Source organism: Schistocerca cancellata, chromosome 6, assembly GCF_023864275.1.
Source record: "Schistocerca cancellata isolate TAMUIC-IGC-003103 chromosome 6, iqSchCanc2.1, whole genome shotgun sequence".
Classification (NCBI taxonomy): domain Eukaryota; kingdom Metazoa; phylum Arthropoda; class Insecta; order Orthoptera; family Acrididae; genus Schistocerca; species Schistocerca cancellata.
The window spans coordinates 264,004,381-264,022,825 of NC_064631.1; positions in this window are offsets into that span (position 1 = coordinate 264,004,381).

An 18,445-nucleotide genomic window follows, 5' to 3' on the forward strand; every position below is an offset into this window, starting at 1 on the left:
GAAGGCGAAACGCGCATGTGATAAATAAAGTAACCAGCAGCTGGAAAAAGTTTTATTTACAAAACAAGTATATATATGATAATAACAATTTCTGATTTTTTTCTAATTTTTATTATAACTTGACATAATGCGCTTTTTTTCCAAGTTTGCTGTCGTGAGCATCCACTAAAGCCGACATTTAAAACACATCTATGAAAATTACAGGAACTTTTTTTAAAATTTGGAACGGACCTAATGTGAACCTTAATAATAACAATTTACGATTTTTCCAATTTTTATAATAATTTGACCTAATATGCTTCATTTCATGTTTTCTGTCGTGAGCAGCCACTAAAGCAGACATCTGAAAAACGTGTATTGTGGGGGTAGTCATGGTTTTAATTATCGTCTCTAAAAAAATTGGCCATTTGCAAGTAGGACTTGCGCACTCAGAGTTCCGTACAAACTTAATTATGTATATAGGTAGTTCATCCATGCTAGTAGTCGAGAATCTCAACGATTTTTCCCAGTTGTCGATAATGATACTGGCTAGACATTGGTCCGGGTCTTTCTAATACCGTATGAAAATATTTAGAGTAGTTCCTCAGACTAGCACAGACACACAAAAGGAAGCAGGCAGGGGACTTCAGTTTATACATGTAGAGAAAGAAGATTTGATGAAACATATTTTATTTACTCACTAAAACACGATTACAATTTACATTTTATGTTTTCATTTAGTAACGTTCGTCTGTAATGCTTTTCACGCGTGATTAATGGAATTCTTTTATGTGACATAATTACAGCTTAACAAGTTTCAGATATTTCAGTTTACCTGTACTGTGAAACCTTGCTTCTTGCTGAATATGTCTATAGGTTTTGATGAGTGAGTGCGTGAGAGTCAAAATACTTCACATAAATCACCAAATATTTTCATTACATTGACTTAGAAGCTTAAATTTTTGACACCGCCAAGGAATCTTACACTTTAGAGTGTGGCATAAATTTGAACGCGATACACCGAACTGTTCCAGATGAAAATGGGTCTTAAAATACGAATAAATAGACGGATAAAAAATGACAAAACTGTTTTCGTTTGATATAATTACAGTTTAGCAATTTTTGGACTTTTCCCATTTACTTGTTGTGTGAAACCTTGCTTCTCGTCAAATTTCATAATTCTAAGTAAACGGGAAGCACCTTGTAGATATTGATGAGTGAGTTTTTGGGTACCAAAATATCCGACGTAAATGGCCGTATCTTTTGACAACGCTGACTTAGAAGCTTACAGTTTTTACACTGTTAAGGGACCATAGATTTCAGTTTCTGACAAATTTGAACTTGACAGGCCATACAGTTCTAGAGAAAAAGGATCTTAACACACTGACCAAAAATGACAAAAATATATATTTTCTTGTTATATAATTATAAAGTAGCAATTCTCGCATTTTTTCCTTTACTTGTATTCTGCAACCTTCTTCTTACGAAATGTAGTCGGTATAAGTCAACCCCAAAGGTTCTGATGAGTGAGTTTGCGAGTATTAAAACATGTGATGTAAATTGCCGTATCTTTTGACTGATTTGACTTAAAAGTTTAAAATTTTTACATCCCCATTAGACGATAGTCCTTAATATGTGACATAATTTGAACTTGATGCGTCTACCCGTTCCTGAGAGAAAGGGTTCTTAACAATCGGACAGACAGGGAGTCGGAAATACAGACAGGGACAACAAAGCGATTCTTTAAGGGTACCATTTTTACAAACTGAGGCACGGAATTGTAAAAAGGGGAATTTTTCGTTTGTTTGCAGGACACCGCGTCTACAGTCGTGGTACTCACTGAAATCCTCTCACCACGGTACGCCAGAGGATCGCTGGAGGAACCAAAACAAAACGGTGCAGTCTGTTGATAAAATAGAGATGGGCTGCGCAATTTAATTTAGTTCCTCTAGCGACGAGCCAAGGCACTGCGACGCGACGCAGGGAATTTAGTCTGAACCAGGACTTCAGACGTGTATCTGGGAAAACATTGATTAATCACGTATCTTTGTGACTACCTGTTCTACTATTAAAAATCTGTTGCACTGGGTGAAGGAATAATGCCGAGCTTGAAAGTGGATATGTGAGTCCTCACACAGATTCAAGACAATAGTTGTAGCAAAATCAGTCGAATACATTTAGAAAAATCATGTATGAAAACAAAGAGCTGTTAACACTTTCACCTCGTGCAGTGCATCGGAATGTGCAGAAGAATAGGTGTCATCCCACACTATAGTACCAGCTGACGTAGCTCATTTAGTAGACAGTTGGGACATCAAACCCACATCCACTATTGAGATCTGCTTCGAATCTTCGTCAGGTTAGTTTCATTTTTTAGACATCTGTTCCCTAGTTCTCGTCGCTTATATCCAGGACATCATTTTGTCACCTGAAAATAGCCTGTCACATGACAGTGGGGCCCATTAAACAACATGTGTGGCCTATTAACCGGGCAATGCACAACCGTAATTGGCCCTGTCGAGTTCATGTAGGGCGGCTTCCAGATGGAGTACATAAAAGTTGAATATGTCGATAAGCATTTGGTGCTCTGTGCATCCAATAACGAAGCTGCTGCTGCTACTCGTTCGTGTGCACCACAATACTCTCGAAGGCACTATCCCAATAAGGAAAACGGGTAATCTTCGTCCGCAAGTAATGGACAGAGGTCGTCCAACGACTAGACAATTTCACAATCAGAACGAAACAAGGAAGGAAGAAAAATTGGGTTTAACGTCCCGTCGACATCGAGATCATTAGAGGCGAAGCAGAAGCTCCGATTATGTCAAGGTTTGGGGAAGGAAAGCGGCCGTGCCATTTCGAAGGAGCCATCCTAGCATTTGACTGGAGCGATTTAGGGAAATCACACGCAATCAGAGGACAGGATTCTTGAAACCGTTCACTAATCACAGCAATCATTAGCAGGAAAAACTGGAAATTTGCGGTAAGTTCCTCTGGGACCAAACTGCTGAGGACATCGGTCCCTAGCCTTACACACTACTTAATCTAACTTAAACTAACTTACGCTAAGGACAACACACACACCCATGCCCGAGGGAGGACTCGAACCCCCGAAGAGCGCCGGGGGTGTGGGGGCCGCGAACCCTGGCAAGGCGCCTTAGAACGCGGCTTCCCCGTGCGGCAGTTATTGCCCGGAACACAACCCACGAGTCACCCATGAACGTGGCATTGAAGCACTTTTTTGCAGAAATCAGTGGGCGGAGCCGTGAAGAAGTGCTGTTAGGTCCTTACTTGTTGCCAGCCTGTTGCGCCCCTGTCTCGTACGTTTCTTTGTAATAGTTAGCCTGACGCATTAGAGAACTTTCCACTTAGTTTTCGGTGACATCAATGGTTTCAGCATGATGGGTGCACCGCTACGTTTTTGAATGAATGTGAGTAACTATTTAAATGAACCGTTTCCAGGGAAATGGATTGGTCATGGCGATCCAATGTCCTGGTCTCTATGTTCCCCGGACATTAATCCAATAGGTTTTTATGTGTGGGGCCATATAAAGGAACAAGTTTACAGTACTTCATCCTTGGATGTACATGACCCAATAGCTCGCCTGCATGTCGCTTCGGTATGGATACAAGTCTGTTGCGTAGCATCCAGCAAAGTGTGATGCAGCGAGTGGTGACGTGTTTTCAAATCCAAGGTGGCCGCTATGAACATCGTTTCTAAAATGGATGTGGTTCGTACATGTACGTACTGGCTCTGTGAAGATGAACGTCGAAGTTCAAAATGGTTCAAATGGCTCTAAGCACTATGGGACTTAACATCTGAGGTCATCAGTCCCCTAGACTTAGAACTACTTAAAGTTAACTAACCTAAGGACATCACACACATCCATGCCCGAGGCAGGATTCGAACTTGAGGCCGTAGTAGCCGCGTGGTTCTGGACTGAAGTGCCTAGAACCGCTCGGCCACAGCGGAAGGCGAACCTCGAAGTCAAACGTACAGAATGAAACCATTGTGCAGTCTAATGGAGGCTGTTTATTGCGGTTTTGTAACTCAATGGATACAGACATAGCCGGCCTGTGTGACCGAGCGGTTCTAGGCGCTTCAGTCTGGAAACGCACGACCGCTACGGTCGCAGGTTCGAATCCTTCCTCGGCATGGATGTGTGTGATGTCCTTAGATTAGTTAGGTTTAAGTAGTTCTAAGTTCTAGGGGACTGATGACAGATGTTAAGTCCCATAGTGCTCAGAGCCATTTGAACCATTTTTTGATACAGACAATGTTATTGTTTCACTATTATTTTCTATAGGCTTTATTTGTGTCAAGGACGAAACAAAGTGATCGTTTACATCTGTAAGAAGTTCATATTATGTCTTAATGTTTAAATGAAATGGGGATATGGAATCGTTGGCCGGGAGGTCCCGTTCGGGGATGTTCGGCCGCCAAGTGCAAGTCTCATTTCAGTCCATGAGCGGAGAAAATCTCCAACCCGGCCGGCAATCGAACCCGGGACCGCTGCACGGGAGGCACGCACGTTACCACCCAGCTAGGCACTCGGGCGATGTTTAAATAAAGGTAACAGTAACAGACAGAAATCAATTGTGGAGGTGTAAATAGGATACAATTTGATGCTTCAACGGAAAAAGAAAGTTTGGCACGGAAGCGAATCTAACATCGGTGTGTCTGCACATCCGTTCCCCGTAGCATTGCAACATCACTGCTCGTTTTGTTTTGTTTAATGAACCTGCCTGCCACCCTAAGGGAGGTGGGCAGAGGTCACAAGCCGAGGACTGGCTACCATATGCCCGTTACCGGCCCCCCCCCCCCCCCCAACGCGGAACAAAGAAAGCGAAAGGGAACGTGGAATAGAGGTACAGTGAACATCAATGATTTATTTATTTACTTAACTTTTTTATTTTTAATGTTTTTTGTTATTTTTAATTAACATTAATACCACCGAGAATAGCAGGAAACGTGGCAGAACGTCAGACTCAGTGAACTGTCGACGCATAGCTTACCGGAGAAGTCCACTCCGTTGACTAGAGAATATACCGGGTCTGAGAGTGGAAGGGGCGGGGATCAACTCCTCATGGCAGGAGCACCCCAGGTCTGCGGTGGGTTAAGGAAGACACTGCAGAAGAAACTGGAATAAAATTATCTATATTTGTGACTGCGCACAACTGCACAATGGCGTCCATTAAGGAAGCGCCAGAAATCAAGGATATTTTTCTTGCCATCAGAAAACAAGTTGTGAACTGCGTGTCCACAAATCAACTTCACAGAGTCCGTCTTTGCTTACGAGAAGTTTTCCGCGTCCAGAGACAGGAACAGTTGAGTAGGTATGTGATGAGTCGTACGGGTATTTAAGTACAGCATCTCTTGCACCAAGAACCATACACCACTTTCCGATCCGCTCACGAAGCAATGCTCGTTTCGTGTCCAAAATGTCACAGGCGATTCAAAACTGAGTGTCCGCGAGGTGAATCCCGTGAAGGTGTGACCAGCGTACTTACCCATTGACAGTAAGGGTCCAGGCAGATTGGAGCGAACAACGATCGTCGAACGGCACGCCAGTCAACGTGGGGATGCAACCCCTAAACCATATTCGGTGACCTGTGCAGCTGAAGAAAACCATAGATTGTCTTCGTGGATGTCAATTGCGTTGGTAGTATCGCACTATGGACGTAACTCAGTTTGAGGAGGAAGTGGTGGAAGTAAAAGAAGGGCTGTGGGATGTCCGAAAGATGGATCTATGCTGAGAGAGAACGTGGAGCAAGGGCCTCCAGCAATAGGCTGGTAAGGCATGTAGGACAATGCCGCCATAACGCCATATGAGAGCCAACGAAAAGGGCTAACGCTTTGTCAGGCACGAGGTACGGACCGAAACCGCCCTTGCACCATGGGTGGGTGAGAGTCCATTACCTCATCTTGACCAGCAAGCCTTGGGATACATATGTACCTAATGCCGCTAGCATGTGGCTGGCCGTGGACGGCGGAATAGGAAGAGTCTGTGCTATGTGGGGGATATGTAACGCCAAATATACTTGTACTAATTGTGTCCGGTCCGTTCCAGAAGATCGAGTGCTCGTAAACGGAGATCAAAATGTCGAGCTCGTAATTGGGATTAAATAGAGATGGGGCCCCTCCACGCCCGCACCAACGTGGTGACCAAACCAAAAGTTCTACTGTCACCTCCATAAACATGTTAGTTATCTACGTAGTAGGTGGATCACAGGATGCTGGGCTGTGATGTTGTCCGTGCGTCTGGGTAAGGCTACGCATTAACACGGTCCATCAGGTGATAGATAGTGGACGAAACGCGAGTGAGGGTAGCGATTTGAAGAGCAGAGGGAAAAAAGTGCCATGGCTCGTGCCGTGGGAAAAAAACCTCTGCGACAGTGGGATGGGTAGTAAGAGCAGTAGTGGCTTACTAGCTGCGATAGCTCATGCAAGGTTGGATTTGTTAGTATAGGTATCATGCATCATTACCGTGACAGGCGATGGCGATGTGTCCCAGTTGCTGCGGCTGCTACTTTTCTGGAACAATCAAGATTGTTATACAGTAGTGGGAGATCGGCCATAGATCATCTCACTGTGTGGGGGATGTGTGGAGCTTGTTTGCATGGAGTGTACGGTACGGCTTCCCTGTGTAGTGCCAGTTATTCGGCAGTGTATTTCAGCTGGATATCCAGTAAATGCGTCTGATTAACAGGGGCTCGCCTGTGCCGTTATGTTTGCGTAAGCTTGGCCATAGATGTTATGTTCTTGCAAGTATGTCTTTTGGTCTTCTATGTTTCCATCTATGGTTGTGGTCGTAGTTCCCCAGATTCAGAATAAACGGGTTCTGCGAATGTCTGGAGTTTCTGTATAGTCTTGTGGTGAGTTTGTGGATTACCTCCGTGAGAGTCTCAAGTCGGTATTCCCGGTGTAGGTCCGCGATGCGTGTGTATCGTGGAGCATTGTTTATGGTTTTGAGTACCTTGTTTTGTATGAGCTGCAGACGGCGCAGGCGTGTAGGCGCAGCGTATCCCCAGACGGGAGCTGCGTACGTCATCAGGGGTCGGATACGTGTCATGTACATGGACCTCGACACCCTTCTGTTCAGTGTGCTACGCCTGTTGAGCAAAGGATAGAGCTGTTTGAGCCTCGCGCTAGCTCGGTTGGTCATGTGTTGTATGTGGTCCCCCCAGAGTAATTTCCGGTCCAGCCAGACACCGAGGTATTTGACTTTCTCGCGGAAACGTATTGGACGTGCATGTAGAGTTATTGGTCTGCAGTAGCGGTGTTTGCGCAGTTGCTTCGGTCTTCTCGTGAACAGAACGGCTTCGCACTTGTCGACATTTACTCTAACACGCCATTTCTCCAACCAAGGCTCGGCCACTCTGAGTGCAGTCTGTAGGCGTGACGTAATGTTTAATGGTTTCCAATCTTGCGCAAGGATGGCTGTGTCATCCGCGTAGATTGCCATCATTGTGTTGTGTGTGGTTGGGAGATCGTTTATGTAGAGGTTAAACAGTAGGGGCCCTAGGATGCTTCCCTGGGGTACTCCCGCGTGTATACCGTGTCGTGTTGACTGTTTTCCCTGCACGTCAGTGTTGAAACTCCTGTCTGTGAGGTATGAGTGTATTAGACGCAGCAGCCCGTCGGGGAATCCCGCGTCGCTGAGTTTGCGGATGAGGCCGTTGTGCCATAGACGGTCGAAAGCCTTTTCGATGTCCAGGAACACTGCCCCTGTGGCTTTGTTTATGTTGAAGCCATGTGTTATGTGTTCAACGACCCGTAGGAGTTGTTGTGTTGTGGAGTGGTGATTTCTGAAGCCGAATTGCTCCGGTCTCAGGATGTCATTTGTTATGCAGTGCCTAGTGATGCGTTTGAGAATCACCTTCTCAACAATCTTACTGAGCGAGCTCAGAAGGCTGATGGGTCGGTAATTTTGTGGGAGGCTGTGGTCTTTCCCCGGCTTCCTGAACATCAGGACCTTGGCCGTCTTCCAAAAGGCGGGGAAGTGTTTGTGTTTTAGTATGTCGTTCGTTATGTGTGTTAGGTACTCAGTTGCTTTATCCGTGAACTCCTGGAGGACACGGTTTTGAATGCCATCATGACCAGGGGCTTTCCTAGCAGCGGAATGCATTATAGCCCAGGAGACTTCGGCTGTGCTAGCATGTCGAATGTCGTCGCGCGATGGTTGGGCTAGAATGCGTGTAACCTCTTGGTCAGTAGCAAGTGCGAACGCTGGATCTGATGGTACCAGGTTCGGTGTGAATGACGCTGCGAGTGTTCGGGCCATTAGTTCTGCTTTCTCTTCCGCTGAGTATGCAGGTCCGTCGGGCCCTTGAAGTGTTGGCGTGTATATTTTCTCCCTGGTGAAGTGTCGGGCTAGTTGCCACACGCCAGGTCGTGTGGTGTCCAGCCCTTCGAGTTTGTGGTTCCACTGTTGTGTTCTGTGTGTTTGTATTTTATCGTGTATGATGCCCTGTAGTCTGTTAATGTGCCGTTTGAAGTACGGACGCCTGGTGCGCTGCCATTGTCTCCTGAGGCGATTCCTCATTGAGATTAGGCCCAGGATTTCCTGGGGCAGGGCCGCACTGCGTTGTTGTGAGATGCGATCAGGTATGGTGCCTGCCATTGCGTCCTGGACGGCGTTAGTGAGGGTTTCTACTGCCTCGTCAATTTGTGCTGTTTCATTAATTTCGTGTATAGGTGGGATGTGGCTATCGAGCGTTTGCTTGAACCTTGTCCAATCGGCACGCCCGTAGTCCAACATCTTACGTTGTTCCATGTGCTGCAGTGTTTCCTCAATGTATAGTATTACAGGTTGGTGGTTTGAGGGCAGATCGTTTTCAACGGCAACGTTGAGTGTCGATGTAATGCCCTTGACGAGGGCCATGTCTATCACGTCTGGCCTGTGTCCCCTCTGATAGGTAATTGGGACAGCAGATGCTGGCAGTTGAGGGCAATCGCGGGCCGCAGATCACTTGCGAAATGGAGTCCTAAGCATTGGACGATATCAGGAACATTCAATGGAGCAGCGCTGTCCGCAGGAACTACCCCTCCCCGCCCCCACCACACCTATAGCCATGGCGCTCGATTTGTGGACGTTGAGGCCGCTACCAGAAGCTTCGCCGTAGGTGGCAACCCACGCCAGTGATTCCCAGACCTCAGCACCGCTACGAAGACCGATGACGTCTCACTGAGCTAATGGGACATCGTCATGGCAGCGTAGACTACATGCACGTGTTCTTGGCCGCGCTACACGGAGTTACATCGTTGCCGGAGCCTCGTTCTTTAGATCTATTTTAGATATTGGAGGGATTTAGTTTTGCTACATACAATTTTCTCTTGAATTGGGATGAGGAATCGCGTGCCGACCGCCACGAGCGACATTTCTTCGCCACCATGTATTTCGTGATCTATATATCAATAGAAAAAAATTGACCTTCAGAATGTTTGAGTATTTCAGGGTAATTAATGAAACTGTGAATCTCCAGCTAAAGACATTCACTAACTTCTTCATGAGTTTGTATTTTGTGCGGGACGGCAATACAAGAAATTAGTGAATGATGTGTGGCGTCAGCATATTACGAATATTCGACTTTTAATTTAACAAACTGTTTTGTAGGTCCGTATTTTGTTCAACTCCGTTGTCATGTTGGTATAAAATTACTCTGGAAGCAGCTTAGGTCGTCAGTGATACCGGGAGCCATAATCAAATCCCCACTATAAAAAAGTTAAACAGACGATGAGAAAACGACAATGGGCTCTGAATGATACCTTATAAATAACTGAAGCCATGTTACTTTTCTCCACCAACAATGCTGATAAATAGGTGCAGCTATGAGAGAAGGCACCGAGCGAAGTGGTTCAGTGGTTAGAACACTGGTCTCGCTTTCGGGAGGACGACGGTTCAAATCGGCGTCCGGCCATTCTGATTTAGGTTTTCCGTGATTTCCCTAAACCGCTTCAGGAAAATGCCAGTGTGGCTCCTTTGAAAGGGCACGGTCGACTTCCACCCCCATCCTTCCCTAATCCGATGGAACCAACGACCTCGCCGTTTGGTCCCCTCCCACTGAATCAACCAACCTATGACAGCAGCCAAAATTAATTACTGCTCGTCAGCACAACCAGACAAGAAAAAGTGTCCTTAACAATATCTAGAAATAAAATCGCCGATGGGAAACAAATTTGCACCATCGACTGGTGTCACGTAAGTCAATTCCAGTTTTTACTATATTCCTCGTCTACTAACAAGCGAGCACTTCTGCTGATATATTCTGTACGGAATAGTTGATGTCTGACAAAGAGAATCTTTGCTCAGTAGCGACACGAAGTCTGCGGGGCGCTCTTTGCCGAGCTGTGTCTTTTGCAAACGGAGGTCAGCGCGGGTGCGGCCGGTGAGTAATGGTCTGCACTCGAATGGGGCAAAGAAGTCGAATGGAAGAAAGAGTCTGGTGTAGATAGACGGGAAGACTGGCTGGCTGTCGCTGCTTGGTACTGAATGTGCAGATTTGTGCTGACACGCTCTTTGAGGAGAAGACTCGTATGCAAACTTGCCATCAGATTTGCTTCCTGAATTCTCGTCTTACGATGCTATGAGTTAGGATGAGGTAATGCATTGCATAGAGCTGCTTAGCGTATTAATCCAGTACAACAAATTTGGATCTGTACTCAGACTTATTGAATAATAGGATTAAGTATGCTTTTAACTGTGAGGTATTCAGTATCGACTCACGTGGGCCAGAAACCGGTTTCCGTATCGTAATTCCGAATCAGGGACAACCTAAATATATCGCTCCCTCGTTGATGTAGCCATTCTTGTTATTTTCATAGTGCTCTTGGATAATGTGTGTGGATTCTATATTATACAGTCTTATAGAATGCCACGTAGTTCATGTACCAGTGACTGTAATCTTCCATGTACTAAGAATAGTGTTTTAAGTTCAGAAAATCAATAATTTGGGCATGACCTCTCACGTTCTTGGCCACTAGTAATCTCTTTGCTAATTAAATTTCAGTAGAGGTTTTGCAATGGGCATTTGCCTTCAGCAAACGTCTTTATTCGCTAGGAACTGCTTGTAGAACTCAGCACTTATTTATTCAGCAGTACGATTAATATTCTAGTCTTTGCATGACTTTTTCGACTTTTGAAGGTGAGTTGCGGCGAGACCTTTGAAGTAACCAGCGATATCTCTGGATCTATTTAGCGTTTATTCTAGTACCGGTATTTAATAATTTCCGTCTTTGTGTGGAAAAGGTGGTTAAGACCATAGTCCCAGATAGCTGTGCTCAGAACACATGATTTGTCTATAAGACGGGGTATTTACGCATTTCGTAAGTCAGGTAATGAACTAGCTGCTAGGAAACTTTATCATTATTCATTAAAGTCGCTTTAGACGTTCATCTGTGCCATAGATCAACCCTTTACACAGAGTAAGTCTTCCCCTTGTTACCGTGTTCTTAAAATATAATCAGATAGTGTTTAATAAAAGTTCATGAGTCAATAACTTTCATGTGGTAACAGAGCATCCCAATCAGGGCAGTTTTGTGTAGACATTCTTACACGTCCTGCGAATTTCACAACTGGGGATCTTATACGACTTAAAATATTCGTCGAATTGGATTATATTCATTATAAAAGAGATGAAGTAGTCAAACAGGAGGTATATCAATTTACGTCGAAATAATAATGCATAACACTAATGATCGATTCGTTTAGAAAACTGCCTTCTGTTATTCTCGGTTACCAGCATAGCAGCATTATCTGCATGCAACGAATCAACGAGTTTCCTTCTGATCCAGAGCCATCTTGAACTGGCAAATCAGTTTCCTTCTCATCATTTTCATGGGAAACGAATATTTAACCAGTGAAATTCACTGATAATGACTGCCTTCTCATAATTATGCTATTGTTATAGATATCTTTCAATGAGAACGTATAGGCCGAAATGAGAAGACTGAAAAAAAAAAATAATCGCAGCCTCTGAGTGCTCAGTTAGTGTACGTAAGGCAAGCGTAATGAAAGACAATATGCAAGGCGAGAATGGTGTTCGTAATTTTGTAGAAACCTTGCATACCACTTTACTTTCCTGCTGCTTGCTGACTCTTATCTTGTTTCAGCTGTTACATGAAAATATTTTGATTCATAGGTAAATAGAATAGTAAAAGAGGTTCAGGGTGGAATAGTTCGGTGTTCTTCTGTTCGTGGGGATTAAAGTTAATAATTTCTCTTTTCTCTATGGTATTCCATTTCACATTCTATCATTCGATAAGCAGCGTTTCAGATCATCTGACTAATGGTGAAGAAAATCCGAAGCAGTTATAGTTTCAAAGGTTCTCTATTTAGTAAAGGCACGCATACCATATTTAGATATTACTTGCGTACGACAAAACCGTGCAAGTCACTTATTTTCGTAGTACACAGTTACGTAGCATTTGAAAGTGAGGTTAGTCTCCTAAAACGCAGTTAGTGTACGTGCCTTTATCCAAATAACACATTTTGAAATTACAGCTATAGCGGATTTTGTTCATCATAAATAATCCAAGTAAAGGTTGTGGATGTTACACTCAAAATATATCAGCTGACTAAATTACTCCAGTTTTCTTCCTTTTGTGTTATACGGAGACTAGAACTGATAATGTTTTATGAACGTAACCTTACACAGATCATGCCGAACGTCTATTGCACACTTCCACTATGGTTCTTTCTGATTTTTAGCAGTGCGTGTTCATAGCTTCTTCTTCACAATATTCTTCATTATTTAAAATGCAAATCATTGATCAATCTTAGTTTCATTATTGTGAAATTATATTTCCGGGCCACATTCTTTTATACAGAACTTTATTACTGTCTTTTGTGTAATCGCAACTCTCTTTCTAAGAATACAATATTTTCTGCTCTCTTCCCAGTATATCCGATTTTTCCCTTATAATCCTTCTGATCCGTGTAACAATCTTGGACTTTATAGTGTATTTTCATACTGTAGCTTCTCTTGACAAGGTGAGCATCACCTGTCACTCATTAACAAACAGCCATTTGTGGCCATTCCTGCACAGTGTTCATTGGCCTTTGTTTTTGAAGCTATTTAAATTTAAGAGCAATTCATTTTACAGCAACCTTACACAACAAAAAAAAGGTGTCATTAAAAGTCTTGTCGATAGAGCCAAAATGATTTGCACGTAGAATACCTGGACGTCGAATTAAAACATCTAAAGCAGCTTTCGAGGAAAATGGCTATTTTGAGAAAGAAGTAAACAGAATTCTACGATTAAATAATGGAAGGCAGAAAGACAAGCATGAAAAAGAACGGTGGAGGAATACAGTTTCCCCTCATTTTGTTAAAAAAGTAACATATCAAATCAGAAAGATTTTACAGAAACATTGCATTAGACCGGTTTTTAGACCAACAAAGAAAATACTAGTAGGTCAAGCACTCCGGTCTGTAAAGGATAAACGCCCTCCTCTGTCAGCGCGTGACGTATTTAAAATCCCGTGTGCCTTGGTAAACCAAGAGAAGCGTGAATACGCGGTTAAAGGAATACAAATTCTTGCCGACAAGGGATAAGTAGACGAATCGGCTGTAACGGAGCATGCTTTTCAGTCAAAAGTCACGAAATGAAGTTCTCTGAAACAAAAATGTGATCTGCGACTATGATCCACAGGTATCTAGTGAAGCCATTGAAGTACATAAAGATGGCGACAATTTTAACAGAAAAGAGGAGATGAAGAAACTTAACGATATATGAACAGTAGCTCTGCAGAATCGCTAAACAGTTTTTTGTCTTTGGCAAGACGACAATAGAGAGTTACGGGGAGGTTTACTCTCTTTTGGTTCAAGAAATCGATTTTTTTAATTGCACTTTTGGATTCATAAAAGTGTTTCGAATCCACCCCTGAAACGGTTTTTCCGATAACGAAACGGAAATGCTTGTTATTCGCGGTTGAAAAAAAATGCACCTGCCTGAAATCGGCCTTTTCCATGCACCAGTTTTTTTCTTTCGGTGGACGTGTTATCGTACCGGTGATTGGAAGGAAACACATAAAATTCAAATGAAATTTGAAGGCGTGTGTTTGGAATTTATCTCCAAAGCATTTGCATTTCGGTGCGAACACTGTGGAGATTGCAACTTTCCTGGCAGTGAGTAGCTTCAACGAAGGGTATTCATCACTGCTGAAGACTATGACAACGATGGACCTCACCCTGGCACTCTATTCGACGCAGGTCGCCAAGCATTCGGACGACCGCCGGATTCAAGCGGCCGAAAACCGCTTGTCACCGGCCGTACGAGCGTCTCTGGAGCAGCGCAGGATGGCCCAGATCGAGCAAACGCCCTCTGTGAGGAAGAGGAAGGACTAGTTTATGGACCCGGAATAGCAGATTGAACGTATGTTGCATAATATTGCATTTATATGTAGTCAAATCTTCAAACGCGTTTTCCTCGAAATGACTTTTTTTTTCGCCAGGTATGGTAACTTCAAATCTACTGAACCGATTGGCATGATTCTTTGTTTCCGACGAAGCTAACTAAATTGTCTAGGAGTTGTAACACTTTTATTCTGATCGATCAGCCATAAATATTTTTACTTGGCCGACGAAGTCGAAAAAATGATGAAAAAAACCCTATTTTTTCAAATGGCCACCATTTTGTTTTCTATGGTCCAAATAACTTAAGCGAGGTACAACTCCTGAAGAATCTTATATAATTCGCTAACGTCAACCCAATTTTGATTTCAGTCGAGCCTGCTGACCTGTAACATACCGCGCGTGGAGGTCTCCATCGAAATTTTGTTTCGTTCCGACGGCAACCTTTGCTCTTCGACATTTCCGGTCGAAAAAATTCCAGTTTGTAGAGGATATATCAATAAACATTTGACCAAATTTGACATTGATATCTATAACACATCCCGAGAAAAAAATTCTCAAAGAACATGCTTTCTTCGGGCCAAAGATAGTAAACCTCCAATTAAGTTTTATCTTTCACAAGGATTATCTCTGTTTATCACGAGTATCTCCCGCCACACCCCTTTTGCTACAGTACATATGTCGTTGTGAGACGCTCAACCTGTCAGTCGTCAAGGCTTATCGGAGGGGCAAAACCTATGAAGATGTCAAGCGTATTTATGGACGAAAGAAGTGTCGCATGGACCAAGATCTTATACCCCGAGAGCTTTATCAGCAGCGATGTCATCCAGTCGTGAAAGCCTTCTTTCTATAATCTTAAAGAAATCCGGGCAAGATATTCATTCGTCATGAGCTTATTCGTTATGGAACGTGTTTCAAAGATTTTGGAACGTCTTGCGCGAAACATAGAGGAAGTTGATAAAGAGCACTACTTATTTTGTCATCAGATGGGCTTTTACTGCGAGACAGTGAAGTACTTTTAAAAACATAAAAGCGAACTTTTTTAATAGAATTCGATGGCTCACGGAGTCGATAGCTTTATTAAGACTCTTAAGAGTGGCGTGACTGTTTAGATTCTAATGTAAACTATTCGACATAATACTTGGGCGGTGGCCAGCCGCCGATAGTGACATGGGACAAACAACATGGCCGCGGTGATACTCCGCTAAGTTCGGCTGTCTGCACAATCTGGCAACACAATAGGCTGCGTCAGTATCTGAAGGAAATCTTTGTCTTCTGTTCGAGTTGTCCTGCTATGTCCACGCCAGTCGTCAAACTGTAAACAGTTCGTCATTGGAATGTAAAGTCTCTTTGCTTTTATTTTTATAGCGTATTTCGACTGAATGCTGAAATCCTAAGTGTAATGGTAGCACAACTACAACGCATTTCGTTTTCTGACGCACCGGTAATAATACTTCCGACCAACATCATTTATGCGACAGATTTCTTGGCGGGCTATCTACCTGTGAACTCCGCGCAGGGCTCTTGAGGACCCACTTGCCGGCACGAGGCAGCGGCTGCCGCGGCGGAGTTGCTCACCCTCGCTCAGTGTCGAAAGCGTTAGCTACTGCTCGTTGCTTTGGAGGATATTAAAAGTTTACTGTTGTTGAGTGGTGCCCCACAAAAATATATCAGTGATTTGCGTTTCACGCTCGATAACTATGGATGGAGACGACCCGGTTTTATGTGATGAGTATTGTATTAACACTAGTACGAGAGACATGAGTATGGCTGAAAATTAATTTTATAGTTTGTGATGCGATTAGAACAACTCACTTCGTCGTTTAATGTTACTATTAGTGATTTAGACCCCGTTTCGTTCCGTTTTGGAAGCAATTCTTCGCACAATTGTTTCGTCAGGAATTCATACGTTTTTGTCAAACCACATTGAGTAAATGTTATCTAATTAGTTTTACTGTCGTTTGATTTGTTATGGTAAATGTACGCGATTAGCTGTGTGAATACTTTGCAGTGCATGCTCAACATCAACGCATGTTTTGAGGGCGACATATCGATACAGGGGGGACATACGGCTGATCGAAAGCAATTTTGAGGTAGTCAAATTTCAACCAAGAGTATCCCCCAGTTTTGAAGATACCCAGAGTGGCAGAAAGTTGCTAATGCCAGTTTTCGCCAACATCTACTAGAGGCTTAATTGCTATTACACAGATTTAGCACAGAGTAACTACACTGAAGAGCCAAAGAAACAGGTACACCTATCTAATACACTGTAGCCCCCCCCCCCTCCCCCCCGTGCACGTAGAAGTGCCGCAACACGACTTGGCATGGACTCGACAAATGTCTGAAGTAATGCTGGTGGAAACTGACGCCACGAATCCTGCAGGGCTATCCATAAATCCAAGAGAGTACGAGGGGGTTGAGATCTCTTCTGAACAGCACGTTGCAAGGTATCCAAGATCTGCTCAATAATGTTCATGTCTGGGGAGTTTGGTGGCCATCTGAAGTGTTTAAACTCAGAAGAGTGTTCCTGCAGCCACTCTGTAACAATTCTAGACGTGTGGGTCGTCACAGTGTCCTGCAGGAATTGCCCAAGTCCGACGGAATGCACAATGGACATGAATGGATGTAGGTGATCAGACAGCAAGCTTACGTACGTTTCACCTGTCAGAGTATCTAGACGTATCATGGATCCCATTTCACTCCACTCCAAATGCACACGCCCCACATCCTCACAGAGCCTCCACCAGCTTGAACAGTCCATTCAGACATGAAGGGTCCATGGATTCATGAGGTTGTCCCCATACCCGTACACGTCCATCCGCTCGATACAATCTGAAAGGACTCTCGTCCGACCAGGCAGTGTGTCCACAATCCAAAGTCGGTGTTGAGGGACCGAGGCGAGGCGTAAAGCTTTGTGTCGTAGTTGGATAAATGAAAGCAAGAAGAAACAATGATTTATCCATTGTCATAACTCATTATAACAGCAGCAGAAGGAAATAATCAGACATAGTTCACAGTTGCAACATTACAGCCACCAGCTGAGCGAACGGTCAACCATGCTCGTGGAGACAACTCGTAGCTATCTAGGTATCTGTAGCAGATTGCGGGCTTTTTTTTAATTTTTTTAAAAGGGGATGGAATACGTAGTTGCCACATTACAAGGCAAATACTGCTGGGTCTACAGTATACAATATGAATATACATATGAATCGAATGGTCTAAGGTTCCTATCACTCAGCAATTTGAAATTTTGAATGTTACATGGAAATTTATAAATGAAAGATTGCAATTAAATAATATCTACAGGTACTATTTTAACGACTTTAAATGATGAGTACGATAGCAGAAGTAGCTTTAAGAGCGCCCTTTATTACTGTATAACACTTATTGGTGTCGATGGTCCAGCAATTAAATAAAATATAAGTTGAATAACAGGGAAACAATAGATTCCTACTTTATGTAATTAGTTATGAGCAACAACGAAGCTCGTGAGATATTCACTTCTAAACGCATACTATGTCTTCACTGCAGATGTCACGGAAATCTCACAAGGGCACAAGTTCGCACTAAGAAATATTTCTGTCTCTCGCGTCACGCGCAAACTGCTCCACTGTCCAAGTAGTTCCCGCGACTCGCCGTGGCTCCTTCCCGTCCAGCACGTCCAGCACCCTCTGTGTCTGGTCCAGTACTGTCCCACTTCCGTATAGGCTCCCCATTAAAGAGCGCAATGATTGGCTAGAGCGCTCCCACACATACGAAATACTGTATTTACATTTAAATGACTTGAAATTAAATAAATATTCCTACGGCTGGACAATAAACACGCTCTAACACACATTATTAAATACATAAACAAATCAAATAAACATATCAAAGGGATAGAAACAAAAGGTAGCCCAGTAGCCTAATGTCTCTGTGCTTTCTAAAACACAGTAAATATTTGACCAATTTCTTCTTGAATACTGTATATCGGATATAAACAAATATATAGACGAATAAATATATTTATAAGCATGCTGCTACCGCTTTTTCGTGACACTGTGGAGTACTTGTGGCCTGACACGATAAAAATTAACCAGCCACTTTGAACGCCAATAACTCATGTAATATTGAA